This window comes from Orcinus orca, chromosome 8 (assembly GCF_937001465.1).
Source record: "Orcinus orca chromosome 8, mOrcOrc1.1, whole genome shotgun sequence".
Lineage (NCBI taxonomy): Eukaryota > Metazoa > Chordata > Mammalia > Artiodactyla > Delphinidae > Orcinus > Orcinus orca.
The window spans coordinates 27,328,037-27,348,760 of NC_064566.1; positions in this window are offsets into that span (position 1 = coordinate 27,328,037).

Here is a 20,724-nt window from a genome sequence, read left to right on the forward strand (position 1 = left end):
TTTGTATTGATGCAGTAATAACTCATGAACATATATTATTAGAGGATGAAAGCTACATTGAATCAAGTGGTGTTGAATTAAAGGGAAAACGGTTAAAGAAATTCACACTTGGGCTGGAAGATTATATGTCAAGCTCTAGCCTAAAGTGAATTTTTATAGCTAAGTTATAAACCCTTGGAAATACTGAGACACTTAACTGCAGTTGGCATCTTTACGATTAGATCAAGAGAAGTACCATCTTTTGAAACTACTAGATTTTCTCCAGCAGCGATCGCAGTTTGGGGCACTTCCAAGGAAATGAGGGAGAAAAACTGTGATGAAAGAGAAGCTCCATGCATTTCAGACCAGCCAGTGAATAAAGGAAAAAAATGAGCCTAGGACCAAAACTAAAGAAGTAGAGGTGGTAGGGTGGGGATAGGAAACCAAGGGGATGGCAGGTGAGAAACAGAGTAAGAGGGAAATATGTGACTGGAGAAGAGATTAAGAAAAAGAGGAGAGTGAAGCAACAGGAGAAGTGAAAATATAAAAAGGGAGAGCAATTGGGACCATTTGAACATCAAAGTAATAGCAGATTAGAACCTATTAAATACTATTGAATAAGGTAAGAATCCATGAGTCAGTACTGATACAAATTAATAAATTACAAATACAAATTAATAAATACAATAATAGGGGAGAAGTAAAAGCTCTTCCTTATGATAGAATGCCAACTAATCAATGTGGAATGAATGATGAAATTAGAGAAATCACCATTTGGTAACCATCATAGTAGTAACTGATTCAGCTAAGAATCATCAATGCACTGGCTAAAAACACTGGGTAAAAGTTTGATGAGAAACAGCATGTTTACATATTCTCAAAGTGAACTGTGATATTGTGATTTATAATAAGAAACATAAATTTGGTCTTAGACCCATTTCTGGCAGAGCTCCTAAAACCCTTGGAATTTCCCAAGTGTTGAGAGGGGCAAATATATCTCTTGTTATGTTAGTGAAGTGACTTTTGGACCTCATGTAAGGATAGGGGATGGTTGCCAGGGGAGCAAACCTGGAATAGAAGGTTGGAACTTTCAGTACCATCCCCTGATTTCAGGGGAGGGAAAAGGGCTTGGAGGGTGAATCAAGCACCAGTGGCCAATGATTTAATTGTCATGCTTAGGTAATGAAGCCACCATAAAACTCCAAAAAGGACAGGGTACAGAGAGCTTCCAGGTTGGTGAACCAGAAAGCTTCCACGTGCCACCATGCCTGGCCCCAAACTGCACGAGGTCAGCAGCTCCTTTGCTCAGGACCTTACCCTATGTATCTCTTCATCTGTTTTTTTGTGGTTTTTTTGGCGATATGCGGGCCTCTCACTGTTGTGGTCTCTCCCATTGCGGAGCACAGGCTCCAGATGCGCAGGCCCAGCGGCCATGGCTCACGGGCACAGCCTCTCCGCAGCATGTGGGATCTTCCCGGACCGGGGCACGAACCCGTGTTCCCTGCAACAGCAGGCGGACTCTCAACCACTGCGCCACCAGGGAAGCCCTTCATTTGACTGTTGATTCATGAGTAAACTTGTTTCCTGAGTTCTGTGAGCTGCTCTAGCAAATTAATTCAATCCAAGAAAGCGGTCATGGGAACCTCTGACATTTAGCCATTTGATCAGAAGCACAGGTAACAACCTGGAACTTGTTATTGAAGATGGGTGGTCTTGTAGGACTGAGCCCACAACCTGTGGAATCAAATGCTCTCTATGGGCAAATGGTGTCAGAATTGTGTTGAATTGTACCACATCCAGCCGATGTCAGAGAGTTGCTGAATGGTGTGGGGTTAAATGAGGTCATAAGGGTGGGGCCTTAATCCAGTAGGACTGGTTTCCTTATAGGAAGAGGAAGAGACCCCAGCAGTGTGCATGCACGAGGAAAGGCCATGTGAGGACACAGTGAGGAGGGGCCATCTATGAGCCAGGAAGACATTCTCAGCAGAAATCAAGCCTGATGACACCTTGAACTTTAACTTCCAGCCTCCAGTACTGTGAGTAAATAATTTTTTGTTATTCAGGCCACAAGCCTATGGTATTCTGTTATGGCAGCCTGCACACACTAATACAGAATACATATTTTAAACAAAATTAAGATTATACTGTATATACCATTTTATATCCTTCCTTTTAAGTGATTGGAATTTTGCCAAAGTTTTCAATATTCTTTGAAAATCTGATTGTTGAAATAGGTATATAATATTTCACCATATTGATACACCCTGGATTATTTAAATAATCTTCCATTGGATATTTAAGGTAGTTCCAATTATAAAAAATACTGCAATAGGTATTATTATAAATTAATATTGGCCTGTACTTCTAGTGTTTTATTTATAATATCTTCTTACAGGTAAGGACATTTTAAAATTTTGATATAACTTGTAATATTGCTTTCCAAAATTATTGTACCAAATTTAACTTCCACACGCATTATTTCATAATTCCTATTTCACTGCACATTTTCCTCCCTCAAATATCTTTTAAACAATATTTACCATTTTGATAGGTGAGATATCTTATTTTGGTTTCAATGTGAATTTAATTCATTTCTAGTGGAAGAAAGACCTTTTCATCTGTGTATTGACCATTTGATTCCTTCTTTTGTAAATTGTCAGTATCCTTTTAGCATCTTGCTAGTTGGTTGATTTTTATATTTTTATTGATTTTTAAGCACTCTTTACATGTTCTAGATAATGACTTATTTCTCTCATTTGTTATAAAACTTTATTTTAAATGTTATTTTAATATACTTTTATAATTATTTACTCCTACCTTTATCCAATTAAAACCACAAGTATATGTTTCCTTATAACCAAAGGGGCTGTATTTCTCTCTGTTCCTTTGATCAATTCTAATGTCCACAAAAGGTCTTCTATGTACTGCAAAACCTTGTTATAACTTGGTTCATTATCACCAAGATTTTAAGGTAAGGTGGGTCAAAGCATGTTTCCTGAACCAAGCTTTGTTCAGTAAAAAATTGATGTTACAGAGTTAACCTCTAACCTAGTCCTAATTCTGTTCTCCAACTCCAACATCATATAGAAATACTGCAATGGTTTGAAGTGTTGAATCACACACCCAGAATTTTCAATTACTGTGAGAGGGACTCAGCCCAGCACTTTCAAAGCTTGACATCAAACAGCCACCTTATTTGAAAAGTGCTTTTTAAATCTCTGACATAGCACATTCGCAGTCGTTGGCCAAGATAAATAATTATATTTATTTTCTAACTGCTGTGGGGACTTTGTCTTTTATTTTAATAAGGAATTGTGAATCTGTGCCAAACATATTTTGTGTTTCTGAATCATCCAGCTGTGATACAAAAATAATATATTAACTTTATTGGATAAAATGATGAAAACTGGGCCAACCTTTTTTTTTTTAAAACCCCACATTTGTTTATTTATTTATTCTTGGCTGTGTTGGGTCTTCGTTTCTGTGCGAGGGCTTTCTCTAGTTGTGGCAAGCGGGGGCCACTCTTCATCGCAGTGCGCAGGCCTCTCACTATCGCGGCCTCTCTTGTTGCGGAGCACAGGCTCCAGACGCGCAGGCTCAGTAGTTGTGGCTCACGGGCCTAGTTGCTCCGTGGCATGTGGGATCTTCCCAGACCAGGGCTCGAACCCGTCCGTGTCCCCTGCATTAGCAGGCAGATTCTCAACCGCTGCACCACCAGGGAAGCCCGAAAACTGGGCCAATCTTAAAGAGGTATGTAGTAATTTTATATAATGATGTGCCAAGCTTTGTATCATGATTTAAAATCCTAAGGATTCTGTATGTTTTACATGCTTTTCACACATTAAAAAAATTATAGCTAGGCTTTTTTTCCTGCTCTGTTTGTGATTGGACAGACATAATCACATTTGAAAGGAATGTTGTTTACGCAAACTACGTCACAGAGAAGAGTTAAAAAAAATAAAGGGGGCAGGGGTGCATTACTTGGGTATATTTTAAAGTAACTAAGTTTAGGAATTAGAAGATGTGTGTACATATTCAGCAGATGCCATTAGCCTTGGGTGGGTTACTTTACATCTCTCTCTTCAATTTTTATTCATGGAGTTGGGAATAATAGTTGTTTTATCTATCTTAGAAGTTCAGTGGATAATAAAATTCTTGTGAAAGCACTAATAGGGCTTACAATTTATGGCATCTATGAGAGCAGAATATGTCCTGCAAATAGAATTTGTTTGGTTTGCAAGGTGTTCAAAAAAATAGACTGAATCTGAGTACTCCTAGATAGGACACACCCACTAACCATCCTCAACTCTTCTTATTATGGTCTTATACCCACCCAGCTTTACTCATATTACATTTTGGCCTCTGCAAACATTTACGTGTGGGACCACATTGTTATTCCAGGTGCTATGTACAGACCATCTGTATACAGATGCTCGTTTTTGAAAAAGCAGTGACCTAGGTCTTAACTCGGACCTACTAATCAGAATCTCTGGAGGCTGGGGCCTGGGAATTGGTGCTTTTAATAAGAACCGCTGGACAAATGTGAGAGCCTGTTATTTTCATCTTTAAAAGAGCAGCCATGACGTGTGCACAGAGTCTTCAGGGAAATTAAAAACATTCACTTTCACAACCACAGGCAGAATGACCTAGAAGAGTCTAACCTAGACTCTTGTTTAATTGTATGCTTTTCATGAATAACATTAAATATAAATAGGAATAGGCAGGGGAAAGTTATTCCATCTTCCTCAGTTTCCTCCCCTGTAACATGAGGGGTTGGATCTTTAAGATTGCCCCTGCTCCAATGTTTATGACTCAATGAGCAACTTCCTTTCTGAATTTTAAGAGGTGGTGCACTCCAGACTCATGATCGATGTGTGGGTATGCTGACAAACTGTTCGAGTTTAAACACTGCACTTAGACGCAGTGTTTAAAAATACTGATTCTTGCCCTCTGTAGTGGACATCTGTTGTTTTGCCTTCCTAGCATCCCTTCTTCCTTCTTGTGGTGAAAGAATCCCAGTTGGACTTTGGGGACCCATCAGTCAAGGTGGGACTGTTCATTAAGGTCCCTGAACCAAGCTTGGCCAATCAGATGGTCTCTTCCTGAAACTGACATCTCAGATGAAGTAACTCCAGGGCAGAAAGTAGACAAAGCTCATCCATCTAGAAAGAAGCACCATGAAGAGATCGTCCACAGCTCCTGTTACAAAGACCCAGATCTATGGACCACCGCAGATCTTTTCAGCTAATGCTTTTTTTTTTTCACTCGAGTTAACCAGTGACAGCTTCTGCTACCAAAGAAATTTAGTTCACTCTCCTGCAAAAGTGTTGACCTCTTCTCTTCCAGCATTTGCACAGCAGCATCAGGGAGGCTCTGGTCAGAGAAGAGGCTAGAAAGCTCACCTGCAAATGAATTTTACTCTCTTAGCTGATGCCTTGATTTAGCCTGGCTTTATAATTCTTGTTCAGCTCCCCTGATGCAGTCTGACAGTTTGAGGACTACTGTTTCTCCACGATAAGAAAGCGTTTGCCTTAGGGAGGAGGGAGAAGATTGAATGGAAGTAGTTTATATTCACTTGAACCACAATTATTTTGCTGACACAGGGCAAGGTATTAACAGGGTTTTGCTGTTGGGGAATTAAAGGCCATTTGGCCTATCCCTTATTCAGACATTTCTCATTTTTAATATTGTGGTGTAAATGCAGTAACACGTGGTTAAGAAAAAAATGAAAATACGCACCCTGACCTATATGGATATTAAAATCCCCAGGTGATTGTAGTGCTTGGGGAATATCCCCATTTAAAAGGCTTCCACATTCAGGCTCCCAGCCATCCTTTATACTTAATCTCCCTTGGTCCTCTCACACCCTCTTTCTGGGCCCATCTATTACATCCTATAGCGTCTGATTCTCATCCTTAGCTATGCATTCAAATCACTTGGAGAGTTTTTCAGAATATTGAGTTCTCAGCCCAACCACAAAGATGTTGCTTTAATGGATATGGGGCATGGACTGGGTATCAAGATTTATGACCCTCCCCCAAGTGATTCAGATGTACAGTCAAGTGTCAAAGTCCATGTTTTAGGGCAGCTATAAGAAAATGTGACCCAGTGGGTATGGCCAAACCCAGCACCTATTTTGTAAATAAAATTTCACTGGAGCCCAGTCATGCTCGTTTGTTTGCATGTTGCCTACTGGTACTTCTTGTTACCATAGCAGTTAAATAGTTGTGACAGAGACCTCATTGTCTGCAAAGCCTGAAACATTTAGGTTTTGTTTTCCAATCTCTGCTCTGGAGCAGTGGTTCTCCAACTTGCACATGCACCAGAATCACCTTGTAGGCTTGGGAAAACATCTTTCTGGGCACCACCTTCACGGAGCTTCTGATTCAGTACGTCTGGGGTGGGGAGGGCCCTGAGAATTTGCATTGCTAACAAATTTTCAAATGGAGCTGATCCTGTTGGTCCGAGGTCATGCTTTGAGAATCACTACCCTAGAGCAATGCTTCTCAAACCTTCATTGCCTACAAATCACTGCAGTTCTTGTTCAAATGAAGATTCTGATTCAGTCAGTCTGGAGGAGTCCTGAGTTTCTGCATTTCTAACAAGCTCCTAGGTGATGCTGATGCTACCCATCCATGGACCACCCTTTCCATAGCAAAACATTAAACACTTTTGATTTTCCACCTCTATACCTGTGTTCACAGTGTTCTCTCTGCTTGAAGTGTCCAATTTACCCATTTTCAAGCTTTCTCTTCCATGACGAAGTGTCCTGAGGGTTTCTGTTTGTTTGCTTTTCCTTAGAACTCTATCGGTGCCTTTCATATGGTACTTTTTACTTTTTCACCTTGTATTGCAATTACTCATATTCTATCTATTCCACTAAACAGAAATCACCTTGACAAGCATTTTAGATATGACAAGAAAATATATTAGAACTGTGTAAATGAAAATATAAATTGGTGCAGCACTATGGAAAACAGTATGGAGTTTCCTCAAAAAATTAAAAATGGAACTACCATATGATCCAGCAATTCTACTTCTTGGTATTTAACCGAAGGAAACGAAGGCGCTAACTCAAAAGGATTTCTGCACCTCCATGTTCACTGCAGCCTTATTCACAATAGCCAAAGGATGGAAGCAACCTAAATGTCCACTGATAGATTGATGGATGAAGAAAATGTGGTACTTACGTATAACGGAATGTTATTCAGCCAGAAAAGACTGAAATCCTGCCATTTGTTACAACATAGATGGACCTTGAGGGCATTATGCTAAGTGAAGTAAGTTAGAGAAAACAAATACCGTGTGAGCTTACTGACATGTGTAATCTAAAAAACGAGCAGACTAACTCATAGATACAGAGGACAGACTGCTGGTTATTGGAGGCAGGTGGGGGGCGTTGGATGAAATGGGTGAAGGTGGTAAAAAAAAAAAAAGGAAATGTTTAAAGATGAGACTCACGGGTAATTTGACGGGTAGTGTTCTCATATTTTTTTCTCCTCCCCATTTCAAGCTTTTGGTAAAATCTTGAGGCCCCCTTTCCCCAAGGGAAGTTGCTGCTTGCTGGGAAGCTGAAGCCGCTTACAGTCAAGAACACGTTCTGCCTCACATAAAAGGCTGAAATCGTGGAGGAGCCAATGTTAAGTGTCCCAGGGAGAATGGGAGAGAAGAGTGCCTTTGAAGAACGTGAAAAGGTAAAGACCGAGCTTTTCTCTCCCAACCTGCAGAGGGAGGCTGCAGTGACCCATACCCTCTGCCTGGCGGCACCCGGAATGGTAACAAAGGCTCAGAGAGAAGCTGCTGGATTTTGTTCCTGGAGACACCGGGCACTGAGGTTCTGAGGTCTGGAAAAATCTTCCTGTCTCATGGGTGCTACAGAAGTAGTTACATGGCTTCAAGGAACAATGGGGGTGTTGTCCATGCCGATCCAGGTGGTGTGGGGTGACTGTGTCCTTCCCCTGCGTTCCAGGCACCACAGAAGCCTCTCAGATTCTTTTAAAATCCAAAGGGCCAATCTGATTTCCTGCCAATCAGAGGTAAGAGGATTGGGGATCAAATTTGCGTTGATCTAAAGAAACTGCACAGGTATGATATATTTTTTTGTAAACCTAAGTTTGTGGAATATGAGCCACAGGCATGCACTATTACGTAAAGAAATAATTAGAAAACTAGCAAAAATTTATCTATGTGCATGTTCATCATGCAGTCAGTTATTTGAAATGTTATGAAAGGATTGTGATACAACCATAAAGTAAACTACTATTAAATACCATGTGCACAACATTTTTTGATGACATGAAAAGTTATTCTTAATATTTTGTTTAGGGCAAAACCCTCAAAATAGCATAAACCATCTGATCTTAACTTTGTTTAAAAATAGTACATGTTTATGGGCTTGAAAATGCTGGAAAGATAAAATAAAATCTTAATAATGGTTAATTCTGGGGAGTAAGATTAAGTGATTTTTCTTTTCATTTTTGTGGCTTTCTGAATTTTCCAAATTTTTGACAGTAAAAATGCACATGTTTTTCTAACATCAGGAAATGTTTAAATGTTATTTTTGAAAATCACTTTGAGTCTTAAGATTCAAAAACCTCTCACGTTAGGTGCCACGAATACTCAAATCCCCATGGCATAGTTTAGGCTAAATCTCAATTTACCTGACGTTTCGCTTTTCTTTCCTAAGTCCTTAGCTAACAAGCTTTTAAAAACTACACTTTTGTGACTGACTCAAATTTTTCACCAACTGCTGCAGCTTCGTGTCTGCTCTCCCTCACATTAGTAACTCCTGTCTCTAGACAATCATCCACATGGCTGTTGCGTGAGCTTCTGAAAGTGTAGGGTACTCAGGACTGAGAAGTGCAAGTCTGGGTTCAAATCTCAGTTCTACACTGTCTGGCTGTGTCTTCACTAAACTTCAACTTCCTCATCTGTAAGATGGGGTGATAGCAGTACCTATCTCCAGGGTTGTTATAGGAATTACTACTCTATGAAACACTTAGCACAGCTAAGTTACTTCCACTGTCTTAGCTTTAAATGACTCCTTAGGCCTGTCTCTCTCTTTTTTTTTTTTTTTCTTGTGTAAAACATTGCTTAACCTTGAATCAGGGAAATGCAAATTAAAAACAGAATGAGATAACCTTAAACACCCAGCAGATTGGTAAATATGTATTTTTAAAAATCTGACGATTCAACATGTTGAAAAGGACATGGAGCAATAAAAACTCTAATAAATTCCTAGTTGTTGTAAATTGATACAACTACTTTGGAAAACAGATTGGCATCATCTTATATCAAAGATATGCAGCCTGATTTGCCATCAATTCTACTTCTAATTATATGTTCTAGAGAAACGTGTGTACCTGTGAATCAGATAAATATTGAGAATGTTTATAGCAGCACCATTTTGATGAAATTGTATCCCCCCCACCCCATTTCATACGTTGAAGCCTTGACCTTCAATGTGACTATATTTGGAGATAAAATGGGAGATAATTAAGATTAAACGAGGTCACAAATGTGGGGCTTAATCCCGTAGGGCTGGTGCCCTTATAAAAAGAGGAAGAGACACTAGAACTGTCTCTTTCCAGGCTCAAAGGAAAGGCTATAGGTTAAATTAGTCAGCGTTCTCCAGAGAAACAGAACCAAAAGGAGACATGTATATGACTATTTTTCAGAAAGGCAAGAAAATTAATTACCATAAAAGACAGGATAGTTATTTATCTCTAGAGAGGCAGAAAGGGTATTGTGTTAAAGAAGGAAGACACAGGGGTCTTCTGGGTTGCTGGCATATCCTATGTATTGACTTTGGAAGTACTTATACACGAGTTCATTTTATAATCATTTATTATACTGACATTTATGATTTATGCACATTCTGTATGAGTTTTATATTTCATATTTAAAACATTTAAAATGCATTTAGGGGAAGGCTGGGAATACGGCACCCTGAATGTGTCCCAGCTGTTTGCTAATCTCAGTTCCTATCTAACAGCTATCCTCCTCTCCCAAGTCCATCTAGCAGGCAGGGCCTGTAGGGTAGGAGTGTGGCTTTGGGCTCTGTAGATACAGACAGAGGATGTTGGAACCAGACTTTTTCTTCCAGCCGTGGGCAGAGCCTGGAACTGTGGAGAAGTCTGGAGCAAAAACCAGCACATCCATAATCCTGGAGAGAACATAGCTGTTAGAAATCTATGGCAATCCAAGAGGAAGAGTAGGGTCATCCCCCAAAGTATTCCAGGGAGAGTTTCCCTTTCCTCTTCTCTGGGAGCTTCAACTGGGTACTGATACCTGCCAGATGGTACTTGACTAGCCACACAGGCAGAGACACCTTTGTGATTCACCACCCACAGAAATGAGGACTCCATGAGCTCAGCCTGAGCCCTCTGAATAGGCAAAGAAAAACTATAATTTCTGTAAAGCGTCCTAATGTCCAGAGAGAGGAAGAACACTCAGAACACCCAGAAAACGTGGTCCTTAGCTAAATAGAGCTGTTAAATGGAAAGCAGTTACTAAAATAATACAACTAAAATAATGCAAGCACTTAGAAGATTCCATTTCAGCCTGAAAAGAAACCGTAGACCTAGAAATCATGATTCTTGAACTAAAAATTTAATTTACAAATGGAATGAGAGAATTAATTGGTATTCCAGCATATCAAGTGGAATATGTATCCTGAAACATTGCAAAACTTCAAATGAAAGCAATTGTGAGGAAAAAGATCAAAGACTTGGAACACGCTGAGCATAAATAATAGAAGATGTAGAAGGAGAAAATAAAACACAAGAGAGGCATAGATTTAAAGTACCCATGCTAAAGAAAGCTTGAGTCTGATGAGTAGAAGTCCTTACTGAGTTCCAAGTATTATTTGAGAAGAAATAACAACTATTTGCAAAGGAAAACAACCACTCGGGCATTGGGATAACATCTATAGATGATTGAGAGAGAAGGATTTACAATCATTCAACCACTAGGAGGTTGCGAATATGTTCATGTACAAGAAAGAGTTCAAAAAATTTAGTGCCCATATACCCCTTTTGAGGAAATGACTTTCATCAAAACATAAATAAATGAGTCAGAACAGAGAACTCAAGATAGGATAAGACAAAGAGGAGGAAAAACAATAAACCTTGCAAAATATGCAGCCAAAATTTGAGAGCATAGATATACGAGCAATACAAGGATTCTTAAAATATAAGAGCTATAGTTCAAGAGAAGACATAATAATGAATTGGAACTAAAAGTTTTGAATTATCTTAGCAAAACCTGAGTTGTGAGCTATAGTTCAAGAGAAGACATAATAATGGATTGGAACTAAAAGTTTTGAACTATCTTAGCAAAACCTGAGTTGTCAAGGTGGTAGAAATGGGAAAGAATAAGAGACAGCAGACAAACTGTGAGAAAATTGATCTTCTTGAGTTGGGATGGAGGTTGGGAGAGGAGTGTTAGTATCTTGGTTTCCTATAATAATAGAGAAGTATTAACAGAAAAGTATGAGTTTCAGGAAAGGGAAATTCACCACTAATGAAATGGAAAATGCATTAGCCATACTAAGTCAATGGATGCAGGTAAGGTACAGTGGTTGGAATAGTTTGCTTGATCAAATCTCAAAAAAAAGGGCACATGGATTTGGTCAATCACCAGCTGATTTTGTTTCTATCTTTACAATGGTGGAAATACAAAGAACAATAAAATTTTTAAAACTAAATGGAGGCAAAAAATTAATTAATTGACAATTAATAGAAAAATATGTACCATAAACTTTGCATTTTAGAATTGAGCAAAAATTTTGGCTCTGAACTTTCTAACTTTCCCTTTTTGGCACTAATTTTCCCAGATATTTTCTTTTTTGACAGTCCATGTAGTTTTGTAAATTGCCTTAAATAAGTTTTATAACAAGATATAGTATACATTTTGAAAAGTCTTTGATAATAAGATGTAATAAACTTTTTTTTAAAAAGGAGCCTACATACAAAAATATTTTAGAGAACAATATGACAAAAAACAAAAAAAAATGAAAAGAAGCTTGAGAGTAAAGGAATGGGCAAAGAGATAATAGTCAAAGGCAAACAATAAGAAAAAAAGAGTGAGTAGTAAAATCAGGTAATGAATTTAGTTTAAAAATGCTAGGCAGAATAAGATATACCTGTCATAAGCCTTCATGCGTCAAAATGCATAGCAGGCTTCCCTGGTGGTGCAGTGGTTGAGAGTCTGCCTGCCGATGCAGGGGACGCTGGTTCGTGCCCCGGTCCGGGAGGATCCCACATGCCGCGGAGCGGCTGGGCCGTGAGCCATGGCTGCTGAGCCTGTGGGTCCAGAGCCTGTGCTCCGCAATGGGAGAGGCCACAACAGTGAGAGGGCTGCGTACCACAAGAAAAAAAAAAAAAAAAAAGCATAGCAACTGAATATAAAGCAAAAATGCACAGAAAAGCAAGTAAAATTTAATTAAAACACAAATATAGTGGTACCCTTTAATTTGTCTATTTCAGAATTAGACAATTGTGTTAGACCAAAAGTAAGGACATACAAAAAGGAGCTCAATAATACAATTTTATAACTTTTAAATGGAAAAATACATTGTGTATGTATATCCATAGAATGTTTATAAGAATTAATTACATTCTTGGCTAAAGAAACTGTATAGGGCATGCTTCATGATTAAAACATAATAAAGTTGGGAATAAGTAATTTTTTAAATAGATTGAAAGAATAATTAATAAAAGACCTTGGATCAAAAAAGAAATCAAATCTGAAATTACAGATGGTCTGGGAGGGAGTGCAAGTGAAAATATTTCATCAAAAATGAAAGGATCGGGCTTCCCTGGTGGCGCAGTGGTTGAGAATCTGCCTGCTAATGCAGGGGACACGGGTTCGAGCCCTGGTCTGGGAAGGTCCCACATGCCATGGAGCAACTGGGCCCGTGAACCACAACTACTGAGCCTGCACGTCTGGAGCCTGTGCTCCGCAACAAGAGAGGCCACGATAGTGAGAGACCCACGCACCGCGATGAAGAGTGGCTCTCGCTTGCCGCAACTGGAGAAAGCCCTCACACAGAAACGAAGACCCAACACAGCCAAAAATAAATAAATAAATTAATAATAATTTAAAAATTAAAAAAATGAAAGGATCATAATAAAGGTTGTATTTAGAGGAAAATGTATGGCTTTCAATGTCTTTATCATTAAAGAAGAAAGACTAAAAAGGGAAAAAGGAGAGAAAAGGAACTGAATACTTACAAAGAAGTTTTAAACTCATTATTAGAAAAAATGAAGCAACAAAATCCATCAAAAAACAGTAATTGAAGATTAATAAAGACAAAAGCTAAAATTGATTAAGTGAAGACAAAAACAAAGAACATAGATATTCAAAAGCTGATTCTTTGATAAGATCTATTTAAAAAAAAAAAAAAAGCCAGAAAGCCCAATTAGAAAAAAGGAAAGCAAACATATACAAGATTAGAAATGAGATGGAAGACACAATCATATATGCAAAAGAAATCAAGAGAATGCTCAGAAAGGCACTTGCAATCCTGGCAGCAAACCAGAGGGAAGGGGTGATTTCTTTGTAAAATATAAGTCTTTAGCCCAATGCTTTACATATGAGTTTAATAATGTCATCTATCATTATTACTGTTACTAGCACATCCCATTCAAATATTTCTATCGGTTCATTATAAGATAAAGGTCAAACTTGCCTCTCTGAGAAAAATCTCCAGAAACTATCAAAGATAAGCATCATCCTCATTATTAACAAACATTTATGAAACACACATCATGTCTAAGACCTTTGACCTTTCAGTGAAATATGAGCGATGACCTCTACCTGCCAAGAACTTAAAATCTTTTAGGAGCTGATGTGTACACATGAGTAACTATTTCAGACTCTGGGGAAGAAGAGGCAAATAGGCAGCTGAGATAATATTCAATATCTGTTATGGGAGAATGGGGGGGGATAGATCCCTTTTGGTAGGTTGATGGCAGAAGGATTTCATGCAGGTGGGATTCAAGTTGAACCCTGAAGGGTCACTGGATAAAAATAGATTTCTAAGAGGAAAAGGGAGTGGAGGTGGGAGAGAAAATGAGAAAGTCAAAGTCTGTAAACTGGCCAGTTTGGTCAGAAGAAGGGAGTATATTTCATAGGAAGCCAAGAGGTGAGGAAGATAAGGGTATGTCAGAGCAGATGATGGAGAGCTCTGAATTCAAATCTACAGTCTGGAATTTCTCCCATTGGCAGTACATTAGTTCTTTGGAGAGTCTCGAGCAGGTCATGACATAATAAACAGCAGTTGAGGGGAAGGCTCTATTGGCAGCAATATGCTTGGTGGACTTGGAGGGGAGTAGACTTGGCCAGGACAGCCCACAACACCCTGGTGAAATCCAGAAATGTCATCAGCCCCATTCTGCAGATGGAAAAACACAAAATGACTGATTCTTTTTTTTTTTTTTTTCGCTACGCGGGCCTCTCACTGTTGTGGCCTTTCCCGTTGCGGAGCACAGGCTCCGGACGCGCAGGCTCAGCAGCCATGGCTCACGGACCCAGCCGCTCTGCGGCATGTGGGATCTTCCCGGACCGGGGCACGAACCTGCGTCCCCTGCGTCGGCAGGCGGACTCTCAACCACTGCGCCACCAGGGAAGCCCAAAATGACTGATTCTTAACCCAACAGAATAAGAAGCTGCGTAGGGCAATAAAAAAGATGCCTGCAGCAAGACTAGTGTTGCATCTCCTTAGCTGCACGGCTGCACTTTGCCAGCTCTGCACTGTCTTACCTTTGATGTTAGAGCGACTCTCCTAATTTGGGGTAATACTTCTCAGCTCCTCCAGAGATGGCAGCCTGGGAGAGAGAACCTCTTTGTCATTGCCAGATACACATTAATTTATACACCACGAAGGGTGCAAATTTTCCAAAGGAGTTTAGCTTTGGGTTTGATCCTCCACAAAGTGTAGAGTTCTCTCCCCCATCCACACCCCTCCTCTGTGGTCTGTATCTTCTCCAGGAACACAGAGAGTTAACCTTTGCAATCAGATTTGCTCTATGCAACATGAAGTGTCACCCAGGAAAGCAGGGTACAGGCGTCTGTGAAATGTATGAAAAGAAGTCCAGGAATTCAGTTAATTAACCACATCAGTTTCTTAACGTGATCAATTTTAATTAAACTGAATTTTAATAGAGATCTGTGTAGTCTGTAGAGACCAATTGCTAATTCTACAAAGCATGTGCTGCTTTTCAGTTCAGATTTGCTCCCATCTAATTAATATGGATAGAGCATTAAGCCTTTTTGGACTCTGGTGGTTTTCATTTCATGACTATTAATGATTTTAATGAACTGGACTAATTCAGTAGTTTTCATCCCAGTGTTTCAGGGCTTTGTTCATCACAAATTTCAGGTTTATAATTGGTTTCCAGGTCTTAACAGTGGTCATTGATCAGCTTCAGCAGTTCCTTTTACAACTTGGAAGGCGCTGGAGACTCAGTTAACCTCTTGTGGCCCGGAGCTGAGACGAACAGTGCAGCACTTCAGAACAGAAGCCTGGGAATTAACTACCAAGCTAACATAGCTACAGGGGCAGGGGAGGACTTAAAATTCATATGGCAATGTTATCACAGGACAGAACAGGAAAGGTCACCCCAGCAATATGGAGGATTTAAATTAAAAAAAAAAAAAAGACTGGTGATGAGCTTTCTTTTTCAGCTTTCATTTTCCTTACTCCAAGTGAGAAATACGTTATGAAATGAGCCTTCTTATTTCGGCAAACCAGACTTTCTAAACACCCATTGGCCCCTGCCAACCCCTAGCAGGCCTCTTTATCAATTCTCAAACAGCTAGGACTGAGGAATAGGGAAATGGAGAACTGTAAACAGCTGATGAAAAACAGAAACAGGGAGGCTGGGCTGAGGGGAGACATAGCTCGTGAAAACTAACACAGATAAAGAAATGAAAACATTGATGAACATGTACCGTGCCTTCTCTGGATCCAACTTCACCATCCGAGCATTACTCATGGTCCTCGATTGCCCTGAAAACAAACAATAGTATTTCAGCCCCCCATTTAAAACAAAAAATCAAAAATTTAAAAATATTCCAGGGCTTCCCTGGTGGCGCAGTGGTTGAGAGTCTGCCTGCCGATGCAGGGGACGCGGGTTCGTGCCCCGGTCTGGGAAGATCCCACATGCTGCGGAGCGGCTGGGCCCGTGAGCCATGGCCGCTGAGCCTGTGTGTCCGGAGCCTGTGCTCCGCAACGGGAGAGGCCACACAGTGAGAGGCCTGCGTACCGCAAAAAAAAAAAAAAAAAAAAAAAAATCCATATCCAGTGTGACTGTTAGATCTCTTCATTGCTATTCCTTCTGAAAAATGACAGGCAGGATGGACGTAGAAAAGAATCCAGGTCATACTACCTATATAAAGTGAGGTAGAAGAAGGCAAATTCTCTGATATGGGCAACTGTGTCTTTAATTATCCAAGAAAGATCAATATAAACATTCAAACCCTAGTCCCAGCTTTCAGAAAAGTAGTTCATAATCACTGCAACCTATCGGAAAGCTTGTTTTTGTAGGCCTACCGAGAAAATTTCCTCCTAGCCCCTTACCTATGTTCTGAAGAACATACCAATCTTTGCAGAAGCACAGGCTAGAAATTCTCAAATGTTGCAGGGACTTGTTTCTGAAGTCCTTCTGCCACAGGCTGAGGTAATTTGGATTCCAAATCCAGTTGGAATCTCTTCAGCAATTTGATTTGTAAAAAGATATTTCTCATCCAGTAAGGTTCTTAACAAGACAGTGATTTTTATATATCATCTCCGATCCAAAGAACAACTGAAACTGAGGTCATCAGTGATACAGTAGTTAAAATGACCCAAGAGAATAAAATTTATACAATTGATAAATTTGATTTATTTTATATTTTACTCACTCCTGTTTCATCAGTGGTACCTGGTTTCTTTGATAACATTGGCTGATAGATCATGTCTCTGATCAGTTAAATTCATTTTCCTCATATAGGCTAATATGTTTAAACAAGTTGCCAGTCATAATATAGTTGTTTCCACATCTTTAATTCCTGTTCATCTCTAAATCCTTTTCAGTCTTGCTTCTGTGCCACAGAGCTGCTGAAATGCTCTGTAATCTATAAAATGGTGATAATAATGGCTTTCTTGTAGGGTCATTGTGTAGATTAGCACACTTAGCAAGGTGCCTTAATAAATTACGGCTGTTATTACCGCTCAAGTCACCAATGACCTTCTGATAGACAAATGGCTTAAGTCCTCATCTGCTGAGCTGTCTGAAGCATTTGACACCATCCACCACGCTGCCTGAAACTCTTCCAAGAAACCATTCGTTCATAGTTCGTTCTTTCAGCAATTATATATGGAACATCTCTTATGCATTGGGTAGTGTTCTAGGCTCTGGGGGTCCCATGCTGAGCTTTGTCCTCTTGGAGTTTTTATGTTTTTCTATTGGGGACAATAGACATATATGAATAAAAAATAATAGCTAACATTTATTGAGCCATTAAAATTCACCAGACAACATTCTAAGCTTCTTGCACATTTTAATTCATTTAACTCATTTAACTCATAGGACATGGGTATTCTCATTATCCTCATTTTACAGAGGAAGACACCAAGTCATGGAGAAGTTAAGTGTCTTGGCCAAGGTCACACATTTATAAGTGATGGAGCGAGGGTTTCAGCCAAAGCAGCCTGCTCCAGATTCCAGGCTCTTAAACCCAATGCTCTACTAAAAAATAGAAAACAGTGATACCACACAAAGAAAGTGACTTTAGATGCTGGGGAGGGGTGTTCAGGGAAGCCCTCTTGGAGGAGGTGATATTTGAGCAGAAACTCGAATACTAAAAAGAATTGGAAAGTATGTTGTCCTAGTAGTCCAGTGCTTTGGACTGAATCGTGACCTCCCAAAATCATGTGTGGAAGTCCTAACCCCTTAGATGACTATATTTGGAGCTAGGGCTTTTAGGATGTAATTAAGATTAAATGAGGACAGAAGAGTGGGGTCAGATAGGATGGGTGCTCTAGAAAGAAGAGGAAGAGAGAGCTGTCTCTCTCTTCACACATAGACACTCAGGAAAAGCCATGTGAAGACATAGAGAGAAGGTAGCTGCCTGCAAGCCAGGAAGAGAACCCTCACTGGAAACTGAACCCTGCCTGAACCACGATCTTGAACTTCCCAGCCTCCACAGCTGTGAGAAAATTAATTTCTGTTGTTTAAGCCACGCAGTCTATGGTATTTATTAAGGCACCAAGTAAAATCTAGAAGCCTAGAAAGATAACGTTTCTGAAACATTCAATGAAAGAAGGCCAGAAATTCACTAGAATGTTCTAAGATGAATCTTGACAAGAAGTGTTGAAATTGGTTGAAAACAGTGAGGAAAGGGAAAGCAAATATAGACAGCTCTTTCAAGAAGTTTTGCTACCTAGAGAAGCAGAGAAATGAGTGATCGTTGGAGAGAGCCATCACATTAGAGGAGAACGTTTAAGATGGGAGATATTACAGAATGCTTGTATGCTGATGGGATGATCTAGTAGACAGAGAAAAGCACATGAGACGTGATAGAGGAGAGATAATTGCAGGAACAAAGTCATTGAATAGGGGAGAGGGAATGAGGGCCAATGCGCATGTAGAAGGATTGTCCTTAAATAGGTGCAGGGACAGTTCACCCATTGTAACAGAAAGGGAGGCTGGGTCCATGGATATATGCACAAGGAAAGGCAGGGTCCACAGGTACATGTATCAGAAGAAAGGTAAGGTCCAGGGGTACATGGGCTTGTAGGACAGAAGACTTGACGATGGAAAAAAGAGGCAGTTTTCAGTTTCTTTCTCTGTAAGCATAAACAATGTCTCATTCATATGCAGATACTGTTATTATTATCTTCCCCCTTATATAGATGAGGAAACTGAGTCCCAGAGAGAACAGGTAACTGGCCCAGGTAGTTCACCCAGCTAATGAGTGGCAAGACTAGGATTTAATCTAAAACTGCCTCTTCCAAGTGCCATTTTTTTCCTTGAGTGAAATAAAAAGGCACCATCATTAGCTGAAAGTGAAAAGGAAGAAACAATTTTGGAGTTTTGAAAATAGAGCACAGGGTGAGATAATCATCTTAGAGAATAGAAAAGCAAATTAATTAATAGACTATAATAAGATTTCCAGACTGTGCTGAAGGTTTTCTTGAGATTTGAGTCATCAGTTTAAAAGGAAACTAGTCTGTATAGTTTTTGGTTTTGTTTTGTTTGTCTACGGCTCTATTTAGCTGCAAAAACATAGGGGTAAATTTTAAATAGGGCTTGCAATTTGCCAGGCGTAATATTCATTAATTAAGATTTTAATGTTTAGAGTACGGGGTATTTGACACTCAAACTTTTAGAAGTGGTGAAATTATTAATACCTTCAAGTCCTAAGATCAGACCATGGAAGTTGTTGAGAGGTTTACAGATGAAAATTTGTAGGATGTAATGAGGTCAAGGAAATGAGAGGCAGCGTGTAAATATTGAAATTTCCAGGCACGAATGGAAGTGGAGGGAAAGACAGTGAGCTGATTGCTAAAATCTTCAGTGATTGAGAGTATGTTTAGGGAATAGGTGGCTGAAACAGGGAGAAGGAAAAAATGGTGTGGTCCAAAGATGGTGGGGTGGGAGGGTGAAGGGAGGGACAAGGGTCCAGAAATAGAAATAAAGAACAAGAAAGACACCAATTCCCAGCCGTATCCAAAGGTAGTCCCTTTCAACTATTTTAGATGAATTTTTTTGGCATTTTACTTCACATTTCTAAAAAATATACATACACGGCCACTCCTTCACTTTCCACTATTAAGCATTATTTATTGACTTTGTGCTTTGAAAGAAGAGGATTAGTTGTCTTTTGTGTACACACACACACACACACACACACACACACACACACACACACCCTGAAACCATTCTGATTATTTATATGAATTCTATGTTTTTCTTTCTGAAAACTTGCTAAAAGAAAAACAACTTTGGTCCCTAGTGTTTGAAATTCATTTTTCTTGGTACTTGGTGGACTCTTTCCACTTGACTCATGCTTGTTGGATTCAGGAAAATTTCTTGATTTATTTCTTTCAGGCTAGACAGTCCTCCATTTTCTATTCTTGCTCTCCTATTATTCAGATGTTGGGATGTTGCTTGGTCATCTCATTTTCTCATTTTTTTTCTCTCTTTAGTCCACTCCATTTTTTAATCCTTTTTTGCCCTAGGAGTTTCAACAGTCCTGGAGGAAGTTTTGAGTTAATTTCTTAGTTTGGGTTTCCCTTGCAACAGGTGAAAAATAAATTCAGACTTTTTAAGTCTTTTAAAGTAGGATCAGTGGTTCCATTTCTTAAAGAGTACACCCCCTACTCTCCTCCATCTACATTCTTGGATAACCACAAGCTTCTTATGGCTTCCCAGAATAAGGGATCCAAGTTTATCTAATTCCTCTTCCATAGGCAGGACAGTGTTTTGAAGTTCTTGGATTTATAGACTCCATAATATTTTGGACCCAAAGGTGGGTCTTATCCCCTACATGGGCTTTAAAACATCCACTCCCAGATCATAGGTGTGATATCTCATCTGATACCCATGCAGTGCCAGGCCCTTCTCACCACTCTGCCTCTGATTTCTTGCCTAATTTCCGGCAACTGGGCTTTATTTTAAATTCAGCTATGCAGCCCCCTCAAAAAGGTAGTTTTGTTATAATATTTTATTCGGGATTCCATGAGTCTGTGGTGGG